Raw genomic sequence first — 20,248 nt, 5'->3', positions numbered from 1 at the left:
TTTCGCCAAATAATAAAACAATAAATATCTTCTCAATATACTTATATATTTCACCTTGTGCTTCTTGTCACCAACTGTCCTTTTTACATTTTAACAATTAATTTCATCGTCAAACTACGTAGGCGACGCCAGTATCTACATATGTACATATATATACATATATATGTATCACGATGCTTCTGCTACTCTTTCAATCTTTTACCTTTTCACTCCATCTTATAAGCAAGAAATATAGAATAAGTTCCAATTCCAGAACATTCGCTCTCTTGTTTTCTTTTAGCCACTTTGACTGCCACTACATGTGCACATACATATGTATGCCGTCAACTCAAGCGCATGCACATGTAACTTAACAAAAAGAAATACCATCTAGTGGACTGTAAACCATAGCACATGCACATCCATATGTACATATACATCCACATATTGCTATATTCTAGTCCTCTTCTTATATAATTCTCTCACAAATTCTATAGAATTCTATTCTCATCTCTCTTTTCACCCTTCCTTTATTAAGGGATACTCTTCTCGCAAAATTCTCGCATTTTCTACGACGGCTATTCTCAAAGTTGACAACGAAACCGAATCAACTCCGAGTTGCCATGCTGCATGTACTTATGTATATTTTCGCTTTGCCACAGCAATCCGAAGCGTCTCCACACGCATATACATACAAATACAAACTTAACTCAACTTTTCACCACGCACGCGAACACATTCCACAGAGCACGCGTAAGTGTCGCCATTTCACTGACTATTCGCAACAAAGAAATCCAGTTTCTCTCTGTTTCTCATATTCGCATGTATATATATGCAAGGTAGTACAAATAGTGTGCACTCTAACACAGGTTCATACATACAGTGCGAATTCTTGAATTCGCCTTGGATACATACGTACATGTTTAAGTATTTTAATCTTATCTCCTCTTTATATCGATGCCGATCACAAATCCGGCTCGACATGGACCAAATGTTTCTCTTAAGAGGAACTGTTTGAATAAAACACATGATTTTGTAACGTTGGGAAAGATAGAAAAACCCAACGATGGTTATTTGACCGAATCCAAATTAATACTAAACATTGCTACTCATTACTACTCATTACATCTCTATCTCTCATTTATTTCAACATTGACGTCGTGGTCTTTCGTTGATGCCATATCGCACCAATTCACCTAATTCTTAACACTCTTTATGTCAAAATTTAATACAACTCATTCGTCGTCCTTCAAGGTGTACGGACGTGTTTTCTAACTCGCTCCGTGTATTCAAATTGTGAAAAAAAAGTAACCAATTAATAATAATAAAATAAAAACAAACAATCAACAAAAAATAAGTGCTCCCAAATTATTATTTATAAACATAAGCAAATAGAGCACGAAATAAATAGATAAAAACAAAACAAAAAAAAAATAATAAAAACAATGAGTGTTTCGCAGCCTCACCAGCAAGGCCGTAGGCATTCCCTAAATGCCTACTTCAGCTTTGTCGACCCAACAACAACAACAACAACTACTGGCAATAAAAAGGGTAACGGGGATGATGAGTCATCGCGACGATCAGCAGAAAAGGGAACGCAGCAAAGAACGCAGTCAGCAGAAGCAGCAGAAAACAACAATCGGGCAACAACAAATGCACTGACAGCAACCAGTCTGCAGGTACCAGCAAGCGCACAGGCAGCGAAGAAAATTACAACGCAAGGTGAGAACGTAATAAAAAGGCCTGTCTGTACAAACAGGCATTGACCGCTACGTCAATATAAAAAGGAAATTAAGTCCCAAAGGCAGCGGTCAATCCAAAAAATTTCAAAGCGGCACACCAAATAAAAATAAAACGGAAGTTTTAAATGGCAACAGATTTGCCATACTAAGCAATGGTTCAGACGACGATGCGAAGGGTACCACCACAGTCGTTAATGCCAAACCACCTCCAATATATTTGCGCGAACGTAGCAGTAATACCCTTGTTGCGAAATTAAGTGAAATTGTTGGCACTAACAATTTTCATATAGTGCCTTTGAAAAAAGGCATTATAGACGAAACAAAAATTCAGTCGTACACTGAAAAAGTTTCATGGAAATAGTTACATTTTTGTCAAATAAAAACAAAAATTATTATTCGTATTAACTGAAGAGCTCTAAGGGCCTAGTTGTTGTAATCAAGGGTATAGAGTCTGCCGTAGATTCTAGTGAAGTCAAAGAAGCATTGGAAGAATGTGGTTTTGGAATTAAAACAGTTGTAAATATATTTAACAGAAACAAAGTACCTCAGCCAATGTTTAAAATTGAGTTGATGCCGAACTCAAATCAACTTAAAAAAAATGAAACACATCCAATATATAATTTGAAATATTTCTTGCATCGTAGAGTAAGTGTGGAAGAACCACATAAAAGAAACGGTCCTGTACAATGTACTAACTGCCAAGAATATGGGCATACTAAATCATACTGCACTCTACGCAGTGTTTGTGTGGTATGTGGGGATTTACATCCCACTTCTAAATGCACCCTTAAGAAAGAAGAATTAAATCAAAAATGTAGCAATTGTGGAGGAAATCACTCTGCTAACTACAGGGGTTGTCCTGTATATAAAGATTTGAAATCGAAGTTGTCACAGGGCATTCAAGCACGTCGCAACCAAATGTTACAAACACCCCGTAATGAAATTATATTAACCTCACAGAAAACTTCAAATCCTATTACTTCTATCAATAATAATATGCAAGGAAGCTATGCTAATGTGGTGAAAGACAACACTGTGCAAATGCAACTGCCACAAAATCCTCCAAATGGAGGTATTGAAACTATGATTATAAATCTTACACAGTGTATGACACAATTTATGTCTAGCATGCTGCAAAATTTATTAAGTAAAAATGAGCTTACTAAACATATGTATATGGAATGCTAACGGTGTTGACCAACATAAATTAGAGATTATTAGATTTCTGTCTGAAAAAAATATAGATGTAATGCTTACATCAGAAACTCATTTAACAAATAAAAATAATTTCAATATACCGGGACTTAGACTCTATGTCACAAATCATCCAGATGGAAAAGCGCATGGTGGCACGGCAGTGTTGATTAGAAATCGTTTAAACCACTATGCCCTAGAATCTCATGCTACACCACAGTTACAAGCTACAACAATATCACTCAAAAATCAGGGTTGTGACTTAAACCTTATGGCTATATACTGTCCACCTCGTTTTAAAATTACGGAAATCGAGTTTAAAGACTTTTATGGAACACTAGGTCAAAGATTTCTTGCAGGTGGAGATTACAACGCAAAACACACGTACTGCGGCTCACGTCTTATTAATCCGAAAGGACGACAGTTATACTACACTATTATGAATAAGCATAATAAGCTGGATATAATATCTCCTGGTAAGCCGACATACTGGCCCAGTGATAGAAGAAAAATACCAGACTTAATAGATTTTGCTGTAGTCAAAAATATAGATAGATCGCTTATGACAGCTGATACATGTACAGGCTTATCATCTGATCATTCTCCTGTACTAATAAAGCTATACGAACAGCCCATGATATTTGAGCCAAAAGTTTCTCTAACATCATATAAAACTAACTGGTTGAAGTATAGAAAGTATATCAGCAGCCATATCAATATTGATTGCAAAATAAATACAGAAAGAGACATTGATGAAAATATAAGAGAAATTAATGACCTAATAACTAATGCAGCTGTATTGGCAACACCAAAAAGAAACAATAAACTAGTTGGTTTTAGAAAGATCACCAATAATAAAATAGAGAAGCTTGTAAATGAGAAAATAAGAGCTAGGCGAGAATGGCAGTTAAATCGCTCCCCTTCAACTCTGCTTCAACTGAAATCTGCTGTACGAAAGCTAAAAAAACGCTTAAACGCGAAGAAGAACACAACACCGAAAATTATATAAAGAAATTGTGTCCAAATTCTAGCAAGCAAAACTCCCTTTGGAAAGCCCAAAAGTCTTTCAAGCCACCAGTAGATTCCAACATGCCTCTAAGACAGTTGAATGGTAATTGGGCACGTAGTGATAAGGATAAGGCAAATTGCTTTGCAAATCACCTAGAAAAGGTATTTAAACCCAATTGTCCAAAAAACAACTTTGAGTTGCCAATCTTGCCTAATACCGCAAACGAGTCGCATGTGTCTATTAGGACTTCTACTTCTGAAGTTACTAGAATAATAAAGGAACTTAACCCTAAAAAGTCACCAGGATATGATAATATTACACCAAAAATGCTAATTGAGTTACCAAATATTGCCGTAGAAGTGCTCTCTTTGCTCTTCAATGCAATTCTTTATCTCGGACACTATCCTAATTCATGGAAAAAGTCGCAGATTATCTTGATAGACAAACCTGGGAAAGACTTAACACAGCCGTCTTCATACAGACCAATCAGTCTTCTACCCGGTCTTTCTAAAATATTTGAAAAAGTGTCGCTATCAAAGATGACACCTTTCCTCCGCGAAAATAATATAATACCAACGCACCAATTCGGGTTCCGTGAAAAACATAGCACGATAGAGCAAGTAAATAGAATCACTAACGAAATAAGAAAAGGATTTGAGCACAGAGAGTACTGTTCAGCTATATTTCTAGACGTGGCTCAGGCGTTTGATAAGGTATGGCATGAGGGCCAGTTATATAAGATTAAAAATATTGTACCTTCAGAATTGTATAAAACATTGGAGTCTTATTTAAAAAATAGAAAATTTATGGTAAAAGTGGAGATTTCATATCTGATGAAAGACAGATAAAGGCTGGTGTACCCCAGGGCAGTGTTTTAGGTCCAACACTATACATCATATATACAGCAGATCTTCCAACAGCTAACAATGTATTAACTTCAACTTTTGCGGACGACACAGCTATAGTGAGCCGTAACAAATGCCACATAATAGCATCAAGAATATTAGCCAAGCACTTAAGGTTTGTCGAAGAATGGCTAGCCAACTGGCGTATAAATGTGAATGAACAAAAGTGTAAGCATGTTACATTTTCGCTTAGACCAAATATGTGTCCGGCAGTAAAAATGAATAATATTCTAGTACCCCAAGCGAATGAAGTAACTTATCTTGGTATTCACCTAGATAGAAGACTTACGTGGAGAAAACATATATGTATCTAGTAAAATAACTTGTATGAAGATAAGAGCTGCAAATTTAAATTGGCTATTAAATAAAAACTCCAAACTTAGCCTAGACAACAAAGTGCTTTTATATAAAGCGGTCATAAAGCCGATTTGGATGTATGGCATTCAACTGTGGGGTACGACCTGTTGCAACTAATATAGACATAATACAAAGGTTCCAATCAAAAATGCTTAGATCAATCACGTGTTCGCCATGGTACATGCGTAATGAAAATATCCATAAAGTCCTCGGTATTTTTATGGTAAGGAAAGAAGTAGAAGACAGTAGAATTAAATATATATCTAAACTCCGTGGTCACCCAAACCCTTTGGCTAATGCTTTGGTACATTCCTGCAATCAAACACGCTTTAAAATAAGAGATATGCCCGGCGTACTAAGGAGCAATGTATCACCAAAACAGCTCTATCACTTGGCTTTTAAAACAAAAAGCTGATTCAATAAATAAAAAGATATTGAAAAAAACTCATGAATACAAAAATTATATTTGAAATCATAATCATAATCAATTGTTCAAAATTCATGTTTGTAGGAATCACTTGAATATATGCGTACAATTTTTAACAGATTCTTTTCCTCAAAATTAATACAATTATTAAGTACAGTCAAACCTGGATAGGTGAGAACTGGATCAGTGAAAAACTCTATAAGTAAAAAATAATAGCTAGGACCCGTAATTTTAAGCTTGCAAAACCTCTATTAGTGAGAAACAAAAACCTCTGTAAAAGAGAGTCGTTTTTGCCTCATAGACCTCCGTAAGTGAGACTGCTACTTATCTGGTCTCTATAAGCGTGAGACGAACTTTATTTACAAGTTTAACATTTGCAATTTTATGACTCATTCTTAACTTTTGTGAAACTTCCGACCATTGTTTTGTATTGTTTTTCGTGGAATTCTATTTCGTGGAACTAAAAATGCTGTTACTCTATGTCATTCTTTTCGAATGGACACGTGTGCCTGTTTACCGTCCTGTTTGTCGGACTTACTCAGTTTATAATTACCAATTGCGAAGTAAAGTTCTGCTCTCATGTCAAAACTAAAAATCGAAGTACTGTTATAAAATTATACAATCAAAAGACTCTATAAAGTCTGAGTGCTCTGATGGACATGGAAATATTAAGAGGAGTAGAGTTTCCGAATTTCCTAATATCGAGAGTGCCTTTTTGGAATGGATAAAACAAACTCGCTTTTACCTTTGTTAAAAGAAAAATCAAAAGAGTTTGCTACAAAACTGGGAATCCAGAACTTTTCCGGCTAGCAACGGCTGGTTAGAGGGTTTTAAAAGGCGTCATGATATAGCTTTCAAAAAAGCAGCTTGGAATGTAAATCTAAGGACCAAGGTGCATGCAACCACTGGACTGAAGATCTGCCAAATCTTTTAGAAGGGCATGAACTAGACGATATTTACAACGCGGATGAAACTGCTTTGTTTTTCAAGTGGTTTCCGGAAAAAACATTTACGTTTAAAAGCAAAAAATTCCATGGAGGAAAACAAAGTAAGGAACGCCTTACACTTCTCCAGTGTGTAAACATGAGTGGTACGGACAAACTTCCACTTCTCATCATCGGGAAATCAAAGCGACCTAGATGCTTTAAAGGTGTCAAGACTCTTCCCGTTGATTATGCCAATAACACAAAGGCTTGGATGACTAAGACATTATTTAAAGATTGGCTGAAAAAAGTTGACAGACAAATGAAGATAAAACGAAAAAAAATTCTGTTATTCATTGACAACCAACGCTGCCCATACGGACTTACCAACACTTGCAAACGTAAAAGTAATGTTTTTACCTGCTAACACCACTAGTAAACTTCAACCATTGATCGAGGCATCATTCACACGTTTAAACGCTTTTATCGAAGAGAAGTCGTTAAACATGTTCTTAAGAGTCTGAGACATTAACGTTTTTCTAGCTATGAAATTTGCTAGAAAAGCATGGTACTTAGTAGGTGACGTAACTGTTAAAAACTGCTTCAAGAAAGCTAGGTTTTGGAAAAGTACAGATAAACAAGGCCTGCCAGAGGAAAATGATGTTGAAGGTGGACCTAACAAAGAGGAATGGTCTAAGCTTTCATTGTCTCACGAATCCAATATGTTAATGCCGAGCTTCGAGGATTTCGTTCAAATTGACGACTACGTAACTACCGCTGGAGAACAAATCGACGACGATATCGTTAAGAATTGTGTGGACACCTATTTTGCTGACAGTGAAAACGAGGCACAGATTTCAGAAATAGAAATAAAGATCATTCCAATGAAGCTAGCTTTAAATGCGTTGGAGACGGTCCATCAGTACTTTGAATACACGGTGGTTGTTGGTCCAGGAATATTCGACAATATTTATGAGTTAGAGAAAAGCGTTCAAAATACTAAAACACGAACCCAAACGAAATTGACGGATTTTTTAAGGCGTAAATAAGTTCTAAATAAAATAAAATTACATAGTGCATGAATTTTTGTTTTGTTTTCGTAAATATTTAAAAATATGTATGTACATAAGTTGTGCATATCATGCACATAATTTTATCATATTACTTATGTACATATTTACTACATTCGTCCTTTGCTGTGATTTGTTATTGCTGCGTGCCTCTATAAGAGAGAAACACTACACATGTACGTGCATTAGAGGAGAAACTCGGGTTGGTGAGAAACCTCTTTAAGCGATAATAAGATTGTGCTCCCATGAACTCTCAACTTATACAGGTTTGACAGTATTTGGAATAGAAGAAAAGAACTGCAACCAAATACGCAGTGAAATAGATTATAACTGGTTCAGTTATCAGTCGTTGAGTATATATTATGCCACATGCACCCAAAAGACTGATGTCACAACCATTCCAGCCGACTTTTTCGTCTTTCCACGCCTGAGAACCGAATTATGAACTTGCGAAGCACCCACTTTGCATAGAGCTTTCGCCTCTTTAGAGCATCATTGTCCTTGATGCACATTTCGCCTGTTTCCAGCTTTGCAAATATCTTTTCAACGGTCGATTTCTCTAAGCCCAAATTCAACAGTATTTTCCCCCAAAAAGCAATGCTTTATTAACACACGAAATGCTTTATGATCCATTTTTTGTAAACTAACACAAGCTGCTTCACAAAAATGCTATATCTCATTAACTAATAGTTATAACCCAACTAATATAAATCTTTATAGATGCTAGTAGAAGTATAGTATTATCTTTGTATCAGCCACACTGAAAGCGTGGAGGGGTCCTCTACTTATTGTATATTTGAGTGCCTGCATGTGCATATGGATGCATACGTGCTTCATATATGTATGTATGTTGCATATAAATGCATATATTTTTATGTGTTTATTTATATATGTACGTTTTGTATTGCCTCTGCCTTATCTAATATATGTGGATTGTATAATTTATTACAATACATAGTAAGATTTTTCTTATCTTATTTAACATTTGTGAAATATATAAAATGTTTAAATATAATGTTGTTGTCTGTCCTTTGGTAGCAACGAACATGTTCAATTTTAAACAACCATACTAATATATTTGAACAAACCAATAAAAATACAAGAAAAAGGAAATTAATAAAAAGAAATTTAACGCGAAAAAAACCTGACAAATCCCGGTGTTGAACCAACCAGGATTGTTTTTTTGAAGCGCGGTCGAAGGCCGCCAACGCAAACAGGAGTCTTACGCGAAAAAACTTGGCACACCCCGGTGTTGGACCGACCAGAGTTATTTTTTTGAAGCGCGGCCGAACCACCAATGCAACCAGAAGTTTTACGCCAAAAAAAACTTGACACACCCCATTGGCGGGTAGTAAACCGATGTTTTGCGATAGAAAACTGCAAAAATTTTGGGCATACTCTATTTTCTTTATATCTTTTAGTTCATTTACAAAAAGATGTCGATAAGGTAATACTGATTATTTGACAGACTGTAACCTTTTAGTTGTTGTCAAATAAATAGTTTTGAACAATAAGTTTAATATTGATATAAAACTATTTTTGCACTAAATAATGTAAAAAAGAAACTGTGTACAAACGATTTAATGAAGTGTTAGTGAACATAAAAATGAAAAATATAAATATAAAATTAATTTTAAATCAAAATATACATAATTCAAATAGTGGTAATTTTCAACTTTAAACTTGAAATATCTCTCGAAAACTGTTGGTTTCCTGCTATAACTATATATTCTTGAGCTGAGGAGAACCTCCTCTACCCAACCATACCCATCTCATTTCCGAAAGCCTGGGACGGTATTCTAAAGTCTTTCGAAATCGACGAAACAGTAGAATGTGTTAGCTTCTTTCCCGTCTAAAATATAAAACCTGCAGCCAAAAGAGAAAACTCCAAGTGTTTCTACGTTTTGGGCCCACAACGTTATTAACGTCTTGAATATGATAGTAAATTACACTTGTTCATTTTGGGCTATTCTTGCAAGGAGTACGAGGACAGATATAAATGTGAGCAAGAATGACGGCGAATACAAAAACAATGTCCTGAGGCATTTCAAAATGTCTATAAAAAATGAAAACCAAGTCTCCCCAGGGAACAGAGAACATGAAACCACATTACTCGCATTGGACTGCAATGCAATTTTTGTACCACTACAGTGTTGCAAAAGAGTGTAAGTAAGGAGACAACACTGAGTTGGAAGAACCGCAATTTAGGCCAAGACCATCTAACATCTGTTCCCAAGATGAAACACCTTATTATTGTCGTCCAGAGGAAGCTGTTAGCCAAAACAGTGACATTTTGCAACGAGCCATAAATTGCATAGATTCAACAGACGATCATTGGCATGTAGTTGACTTGTATTTGACATGTATTTGGGACAACAAATGCGGGACATTGCCCAAAAAAAAAAACTGCCAGAAAATTGCATTTTCTTTTTTCAAGGAAGCTATGCTAATGTGGTGAAAGACAACAGTGTGCAAATGCAACTGCCACAAAATCCTCCAAATGGAGGTATTGAAACTATGATTATAAATCTTACACAGTGTATGACACAATTTATGTCTAGCATGCTGCAAAATTTATTAAGTAAAAAATGAGCTTACTAAACATATGTATATGGAATGCTAACGGTGTTGACCAACATAAATTAGAGATTATTAGATTTCTGTCTGAAAAAAATATAGATGTAATGCTTACATCAGAAACTCATTTAACAAATAAAAATAATTTCAATATACCGGGATTTAGACTCTATGTCACAAATCATCCAGATGGAAAAGCGCATGGTTGCACGGCAGTGTTGATTAGAAATCGTTTAAACCACTATGCCCTAGAATCTCATGCTACACCACAGTTACAAGCTACAACAATATCACTCAAAAATCGGGGTTGTGACTTAAACCTTACGGCTATATACTGTCCACCTCGTTTTAAAATTACGGAAATCGAGTTTAAAGACTTTTATGGAACACTAGGTCAAAGATTTCTTGCAGGTGGAGATTACAACGCAAAACACACGTACTGCGGCTCACGTCTTATTAATCCGAAAGGACGACAGTTATACTACACTATTATGAATAAGCATAATAAGCTGGATATAATATCTCCTAGTAAGCCGACATACTGGCCCAGTGATAGAAGAAAAATACCAGACTTAATAGATTTTGCTGTAGTCAAAAATATAGATAGATCGCTTATGACAGCTGATACATGTACAGGCTTATCATCTGATCATTCTCCTGTACTAATAAAGCTATACGAACAGCCCATGATATTTGAGCCAAAAGTTTCTCTAACATCATATAAAACTAACTGGTTGAAGTATAGAAAGTATATCAGCAGCCATATCAATATTGATTGCAAAATAAATACAGAAAGAGACATTGATGAAAATATAAGAGAAATTAATGACCTAATAACTAATGCAGCTGTATTGGCAACACCAAAAAGAAACAATAAACTAGTTGGTTTTAGAAAGATCACCAATAATAAAATAGAGAAGCTTGTAAATGAGAAAAGAAGAGCTAGGCGAGAATGGCAGTTAAATCGCTCCCCTTCAACTCTGCTTCAACTGAAATCTGCTGTACGAAAGCTAAAAAAACGCTTAAACGCGAAGAAGAACACAACACCGAAAATTATATAAAGAAATTGTGTCCAAATTCTAGCAAGCAAAACTCCCTTTGGAAAGCCCAAAAGTCTTTCAAGCCACCAGTAGATTCCAACATGCCTCTAAGACAGTTGAATGGTAATTGGGCACGTAGTGATAAGGATAAGGCAAATTGCTTTGCAAATCACCTAGAAAAGGTATTTAAACCCAATTGTCCAAAAAACAACTTTGAGTTGCCAATCTTGCCTAATACCGCAAACGAGTCGCATGTGTCTATTAGGACTTCTACTTACTGAAGTTACTAGAATAATAAAGGAACTTAACCCTAAAAAGTCACCAGGATATGATAATATTACACCAAAAATGCTAATTGAGTTACCAAATATTGCCGTAGAAGTGCTCTCTTTGCTCTTCAATGCAATTCTTTATCTCGGACACTATCCTAATTCATGGAAAAAGTCGCAGATTATCTTGATAGACAAACCTGGGAAAGACTTAACACGGCCGTCTTCATACAGACCAATCAGTCTTCTACCCTGTCTTTCTAAAATATTTGAAAAAGTGTCGCTATCAAAGATGACACCTTTCCTCCCGCGAAAATAATATAATACCAACGCACCAATTCGGGTTCCGTGAAAAACATAGCACGATAGAGCAAGTAAATAGAATCACTAACGAAATAAGAAAAGCATTTGAGCACAGAGAGTACTGTTCAGCTATATTTCTAGACGTGGCTCAGGCGTTTGATAAGGTATGGCATGAGGGCCTTTTATATAAGATTAAAAATATTGTACCTTCAGAATTGTATAAAACATTGGAGTCTTATTTAAAAAATAGAAAATTTATGGTAAAAGTGGGAGATTTCATATCTGATGAAAGACAGATAAAGGCTGGTGTACCCCAGGGCAGTGTTTTAGGTCCAACACTATACATCATATATACAGCAGATCTTCCAACAGCTAACAATGTATTAACTTCAACTTTTGCGGACGACACAGCTATAGTGAGCCGTAACAAATGCCACATAATAGCATCAAGAATATTAGCCAAGCACTTAAGGTTTGTCGAAGAATGGCTACCAACTGGCGTATAAATGTGAATGAACAAAAGTGTAAGCATGTTACATTTTCGCTTAGACCAAATATGTGTCCGGCAGTAAAAATGAATAATATTCTAGTACCCCAAGCGAATGAAGTAACTTATCTTGGTATTCACCTAGATAGAAGACTTACGTGGAGAAAACATATATGTATCTAGTAAAATAACTTGCATGAAGATAAGAGCTGCAAATTTAAATTGGCTATTAAATAAAAACTCCAAACTTAGCCTAGACAACAAAGTGCTTTTATATAAAGCGGTCATAAAGCCGATTTGGATGTATGGCATTCAACTGTGGGGTACGACCTGTGCAACTAATATAGACATAATACAAAGGTTCCAATCAAAAATGCTTAGATCAATCACGTGTTCGCCATGGTACATGCGTAATGAAAATATCCATAAAGTCCTCGGTATTTTTATGGTAAGGAAAGAAGTAGAAGACAGTAGAATTAAATATATATCTAAACTCCGTGGTCACCCAAACCCTTTGGCTAATGCTTTGGTACATTCCTGCAATCAAACACGCTTTAAAATAAGTGATATGCCCGCGTACTAAGGAGCAATGTATCACCAAAACAGCTCTATCACTTGGCTTTTAAAACAAAAAGCAGATTCAATAAATAAAAAGATATTGAAAGAAAAACTCATGAATACAAAAATTATATTTGAAATCATAATCATAATCAATTGTTCAAAATTCATGTTTGTAGGAATCACTTGAATATATGCGTACAATTTTTAACAGATTCTTCCTCAAAATTAATACAATTATTAAGTACAGTCAAACCTGGATAGGTGAGAACTGGATCAGTGAGAAAACTCTATAAGTAAAAATAATAGCTAGGACCCGTAATTTTAAGCTTGCAAAACCTCTATTAGTGAGAAACAAAAACCTCTGTAAGAGGGAGTCGTTTTTGCCTCATAGACCTCCGTAAGTGAGACTGCTCTTATCTGGTCTCTATAAGCGAGAGACGAACTTTATTTACAAGTTTAACATCTGCAATTTTATGACTCATTCTTAACTTTTGTGAAACTTCCGACCATTGTTTTGTATTGTTTTTCGTGGAATTCTATTTCGTGGAACTAAAAACGCTGTTACTCAATGGCATTCTTTTCGAATGGACATGTGTGCCTGTTTACCGTCCTGTTTGTCGGACTTACTCGGTTTATAGTTATCAATTGCGAAGTGAAGTTCTGCTCTGCATCATGTCAAAACGAAAAATCAAAGTACTGTCATTAAGTGATAAACTTAAAATAATACCATAATAATTTACCAGAATCCACCTATTATAAAATTATACAATCAAAAGACTCTATAAAGTCTGAGTGCTCTGACGGATATGGAAATATTAAGAGGAGTAGAGTTTCCGAATTTCCTAATATCGAGAAGTGCCTTTTGGAATGGATAAAACAAACTCGCGCACCTTTGTTAAAAGAAAAATCAAAAGAGTTTGCTACAAAACTGGGAATCCAGAACTTTTCCGCTAGCAACGGCTGGTTAGAGGGTTTTAAAAGGCGTCATGATATAGCTTTCAAAAAAGCAGCTTGGGAATGTAAATCTAAGGACCAAGGTGCATGCAACCACTGGACTGAAGATCTGCCAAATCTTTTAGAAGGGCATGAACTAGACGATATTTACAACGCGGATGAAACTGCTTTGTTTTTCAAGTGGTTTCCGGAAAAAACATTTACGTTTAAAAGCAAAAAATGCCATGGAGGAAAACAAAGTAAGGAACGCCTTACACTTCTCCAGTGTGTAAACATGAGTGGTACGGACAAACTTCCACTTCTCATCATCGGGAAATCAAAGCGACCTAGATGCTTTAAAGGTGTCAAGACTCTTCCCGTTGATTATGCCAATAACACAAAGGCTTGGATGACTAAGACATTATTTAAAGATTGGCTGAAAAAAGTTGACAGACAAATGAAGATAAAACGAAAAAAAATTCTGTTATTCATTGACAACTGTGCTGCCCATACGGACTTACCAACACTTGCAAACGTAAAAGTAATGTTTTTACCTGCTAACACCACTAGTAAACTTCAACCATTAGATCGAGGCATCATTCACACGTTTAAACGCTTTTATCGAAGAGAAGTCGTTAAACATGTTCTTAAGAGTCTGAGACATTAACGTTTTTCTAGCTATGAAATTTGCTAGAAAAGCATGGTACTTAGTAGGTGACGTAACTGTTAAAAACTGCTTCAAGAAAGCTAGGTTTTGGAAAAGTACAGATAAACAAGGCCTGCCAGAGGAAAATGATGTTGAAGGTGGACCTAACAAAGAGGAATGGTCTAAGCTTGTGTCTCACGAATCCAATATGTTAATGCCGAGCTTCGAGGATTTCGTTCAAATTGACGACTACGTAACTACCGCTGGAGAACAAATCGACGACGATATCGTTAAGAATTGTGTGGACACCTATTTTGCTGACAGTGAAAACGAGGCACAGATTTCAGAAATAGAAATAAAGATCATTCCAATGAAGCTAGCTTTAAATGCGTTGGAGACGGTCCATCAGTACTTTGAATACACGGTGGTTGTTGGTCCAGGAATATTCGACAATATTTATGAGTTAGAGAAAAGCGTTCAAAATACTAAAACACGAACCCAAACGAAATTGACGGATTTTTTTAGGCGTAAATAAGTTCTAAATAAAATAAAATTACATAGTGCATGAATTTTTGTTTTGTTTTCGTAAATATTTAAAAATATGTATGTACATAAGTTGTGCATATCATGCACATAATTTTATCATATTACTTATGTACATATTTACTACATTCGTCCTTGCTGTGATTTGTTATTGCTGCGTACCTCTATAAGAGAGAAACACTACACATGTACGTGCATTAGAGAGAAACTCGGGTTAGTGAGAAACCTCTTTAAGCGATAATAAGATTGTGCTCCCATGAACTCTCGCTTATACAGGTTTGACAGTATTTGGAATAGAAGAAAAGAACTGCAACCAAATACGCAGTGAAATAGATTATAACTGGTTCAGTTATCAGTCGTTGAGTATATATTATGCCACATGCACCCAAAAGACTGATGTCACAACCATTCCAGCCGACTTTTTCGTCTTTCCACGCCTGAGAACCGAATTATGAACTTGCAAGCTTCCACTTTGCATAGAGCTTTCGCCTCTTTAGAGCATCATTGTCCTTGATGCACATTTCGCCTGTTTCCAGCTTTGCAAATATCTTTTCATCGCTGGATTTCCCTAAGCCCAAATTCAACAGTATTTTCCCCAAAAAGCAATCCTTTATTAACACACGAACTGCTTTATGACCCATTTTTTTGTAAACTAACACAAGCTGCTTCACAAAAATGCTATATCTCATTAACTAATAGTTATAACCCAACTAATATAAATCTTATAGATGCTAGTAGAAGTATAGTATTATCTTTGTATCAGCCACACTGAAGCGTGGAGGGGTCCTCTACTTATTGTATATTTGAGTGCCTGCGTAATGCATATGGATGCATACGTGCTTCATATATGTATGTATGTTGCATATAAATGCATATATTTTTATGTGTTTATTTATATATGTACGTTTTGTATTGCCTCTGCCTTATCTAATATATGTGGATTGTATAATTTATTACAATACATAGTAAGATTTTTCTTATCTTATTTAACATTTGTGAAATATATAAAATGTTTAAATATAATGTTGTTGTCTGTCCTTTGGTAGCAACGAACATGTTCAATTTTAAACAACCATACTAATATATTTGAACAAACTAATAAAAATACAAGAAAAAGGAAATTAATAAAAAGAAATTTAACGCGAAAAAAACCTGACAAATCCCGGTGTTGAACCAACCAGGATTGTTTTTTTGAAGCGCGGTCGAAGGCCGCCAACGCAAACAGGAGTCTTACGCGAAAAAACTTGGCACACCCCGGTGTTGGACCGACCAGAGTTATTTTTTTGAAGCGCGGCCGAAGGCCACCAATGCAACCAGAAGTTTTACGCGAAAAAAAACTTGACACACCCCATTGGCGGGTAGTAAACCGATGTTTTGCGATAGAAAACTGCAAAAATTTTGGGCATACTCTATTTTCTTTATATCTTTTAGTTCATTTACAAAAGATGTCGATAAGGTAATACTGATTATTTGACAGACTGTAACCTTTTAGTTGTTGTCAAATAAATAGTTTTGAACAATAAGTTTAATATTGATATAAAACTATTTTTGCACTAAATAATGTAAAAGAAACTGTGTACAAACGATTTAATGAAGTGTTAGTGAACATAAAAATGAAAAATATAAATATAAAATTAATTTTAAATCCAAAATATACATAATTCAAATAGTGGTAATTTTCAACTTTAAACGCAAATATCTCGAAAACTATTGGTTTCCTGCTATAACTATATATATTCTTGAGCTGGAGAACCTCCTCTACCCAACCATACCCATCTCATTTCCGAAAGCCTGGGACGGTATTCTAAAGTCTTTCAGAAATCGACGAAACAGTAGAATGTGTTAGCTTCTTTCCCGTCTAAAATATAAAACCTGCAGCCAAAAGGAAAACTCCAAGTGTTTCTACGTTTTGGGCCCACAACGTTATTAACGTCTTGAATATGATAGTAGAATTACACCCGTTCATTTTGGGCTATTCTTGCAAGGAGTACGAGGACAGATATAAATGTGAGCAAGAATGACGGCAGATACAAAAACAATGTCCTGAGGCATTTCAAAATGTCTATAAAAAATGAAAACCAAGTCTCCCCAGGGAACAGAGAACATGAAACCACATTGCTCGCATTGGACTGCAATGCAATTTTTGTACCGCTACAGTGTTGCAAAGAGTGTAAGTAAGGAGACAACACTGAGTTGGAAGAACCGCAATTTAGGCCAAGACCATCTAACATCTGTTCCCAAGATGAAACACCTTATTATTGTCGTCCAGAGGAAGCTGTTAGCCAAAACAGTGACATTTTGCAACGAGCCATAAATTGCATAGATTCAACAGACGATCATTGGCATGTAGTTGACTTGTATTTGACATGTATTTGGGACAACAAATGCGGGACATTGCCCAAAAAAAAAAACTGCCAGAAAATTTCATTTTCTTTTAAAAGAAGCAATGGAATCTATATTGGAAACTGAAGAAGAATGAGTTAATATTATTATTATTTTTGGGTAAATTTTAGAATAGCATCCCCGGATTTCGGGGATAAAATGGGTATCAATGGAAAGGTGACGTTCTCCAGATCACGTAAATATATATATATAGTTGCCGCTGACTTATAGTTTTTAAGATATTTGCATTTAAATTTAAAAAATTCACAACTTTTAACTTGATAATTTGTATATTGTGAACGACTTTTCACTTAAAGTGCCCATACATGACACACAAGTGCGTTCGATCGGTGAGAATTCGCTTCGCTCATACACGACACACAAATCCATTTTGCGTTCGTTCTTCACACAGTGAACATGTGCGACAGGCAAGCGGAACATTTCTGGGAATTTATTTCCAATGTAGCACTTTTATCGATTTCTTTGTATTTCGTTAATAAGTTATTCCAACTTTTATTTTTCTCAATTTTATTTTTATATTTATCACTTTTCGCTTGCCAAATTGCCAATTAATTTTTTAAAAGATTAATAAATTCTGATACGAAATCTGTATTAAGAGGGGAGTCTGCTTTAGAAGCTTCAAACAATATTTTTTTTTTGGTTAAATCTCTTTAAAAATTATCTAGCAATTTTTCCCCAAAGTTATAGATTGGAATTCGAAATATCGTCGAAGCCAGAAGGGAAATAGTGACCGAGCGTCTAACAGATACATATTTACATATATGTATGAGCGCTTGGGCAAAAAGCGAAAACTTTGAAACGCGCTTACTCGGTTTTTCATTTTTACGATTTTTCTTAATTGGCGGGCAGGATAGAAAAAAATCTAAACGTCGTATGAAAGTGGGGAAAAGTTGATTATCTTTGGCATAAAATTTTCTTCTATTCTAAAAATAACTTAGAAAAGTCAATTTTGAACATATTTTTAAACACCTAAATTAAATTTTTTTTGGTCAATAGCCACTTTTTCTCAATTTTTAAAATTTTACATTTTTTTGGAATTTTCTTAGTTTAACTAGAAGATAAATTATTAAAAAATATGAATCTCTTTGAATTTTTTGTTTCCGATAGAAATTGCGACCTGCATCCTGCCCGCCGTCCGAAAAATGCACATGCGAGATGCATCGGGCAATTGCTTCCCAAAGACATAATATCAAAAATTTCGTATCCAAAAAATTTGTGAAAGATGTTCAAATATATAACTATAGAACTTAGAAATTTCGCTTGAATCAATTATTTCTTTCCCTTTAAAAAAAAATCCTCAAAAAAATCGATTTTTTGAAGCATCGAAAGCAAACTCTCACCTTAACATTTGCCATTGTCCGCGATCTTCACTGTTCGGCGACACGAGAGAAATGAGATTTTGTTCGCACACAACGCCATACACGACACACATGTGCGCGCACCGATCCTAAAAAATCTAACATTTTCGCGAACATGGATCGGTACAAGGACAAGCCCATATAATACACGAGTAAAGCGCATGCGCACGCATTCCGATCGAACACACTTGTGAGTCGTGTATGGGCACTTTTAGTAGCACTTCACTTTATACCCGAGACAGACATGTAGTAACAATACCATATATGGTACAAATACCATATGTGTGTCACCAAATACTAGCAAAATACCATATGAGCAATGTAGTATTTTGCTGGTAACAATACTATGATGTTTCATTGTGGTATTTGTATAAACACAGCTAAAAAACAGGTAACAAACTTTGCTAAAAGCTTTTACACAAAAGCTTTTCGAAATATTCTGTCAAAATGACTTAAAAAATTAATTATTGAAATGGAAAACAAAACATTTTTCACAATCTTTCTTCCGGAAAAGCATGAAATGCCCCATTTTATGTGAGGACTTTAGAGAAACTTTAACCAAATCCCTTTTTTGCGATGAAAATAGATTAACTTTAGAGTATTTTAAATAATGGAACTTATTTTCTCCATAACACACAACATCATATTTATTGTTTACATTTTTTTTGAAATATTTAATGCCTATGAAACAAAGCTAGTATTTGAGTTTACTACATTGCCATGTGTGTCACCAACGTAGTAAACAGAATACCATGATACCTTTACTATGGTATTGTTACTACATGTCTGTCTCAGGTATTAACGTTTCTGTTTATTCATTTTTTTAATATTTGTTGTAAATAAAGCTTTATTTTAATTATTTTATTTTAGTTAAATGGTTGGTTTTAGTTTAGTATATCATTTTCACTGCCTATTCCTCTTAAATGCGTGCACGGATTTTTTTAAATTTATATAGCACGGATAGCCAATGAATTAAACTTTGGTTTAAATGTAAATTTATTGTTAAATGTTAATTTGTTTTTTAGATATAAGTAAGCAAAAAACGCACATTTTCACATTTGCCCAAACAATGGCTCCCTTCTTTTGAAGTTTTTGTTGCACTGCTTGCAAAAAATTTAACCAATTTAACACACATACATTCTTTGAAATATATTTAATTGAATTAATGATAAATTATGAATTTTAAGTTGCAATTTTATGTACAATTTAATAAATAAAACAGCTTTAAATTACGTGTTATACTGTTCCTTTAAATGTAAGCAAAATTACTGAATATGAACTGTCAAACGACGATGAAAATAAGCACAAAAGGAAGACACTAATAACCCAACGAATCAAAATGGTAGGTCTTATATACATTTGGGTTACTTTACATAGGACTGGTTTCGGATCGAAGGTTGAAAGTATTAACAAAATACGTCCATATAACGAAAATTTGGAATAAAAAATCGCGCGACGCTTGTTTCAATGTAATATATTTTATTGAAAATCGCGCGATTTTTTATTCAAAATTTTCGTTATA

General features: G+C 35.0%; 1 protein-coding gene across 1 annotated transcript in view; it reads right to left on the bottom strand.

The window, feature by feature from the left end:
- The window catches only part of LOC120779974, a 63,887-nt gene that overhangs the window by 16,823 nt on the left and 26,816 nt on the right, over positions 1–20,248 (bottom strand). The window lies entirely within an intron of this gene.

The sequence above is a fragment of the Bactrocera tryoni genome, unplaced genomic scaffold, assembly GCF_016617805.1.
Source record: "Bactrocera tryoni isolate S06 unplaced genomic scaffold, CSIRO_BtryS06_freeze2 scaffold_119, whole genome shotgun sequence".
In the NCBI taxonomy this organism is placed as follows: Eukaryota; Metazoa; Arthropoda; class Insecta; order Diptera; family Tephritidae; genus Bactrocera; species Bactrocera tryoni.
Note: the sequence above shows the minus strand (reverse complement) of the source record. Positions and strands in the feature narration are given on the sequence as shown.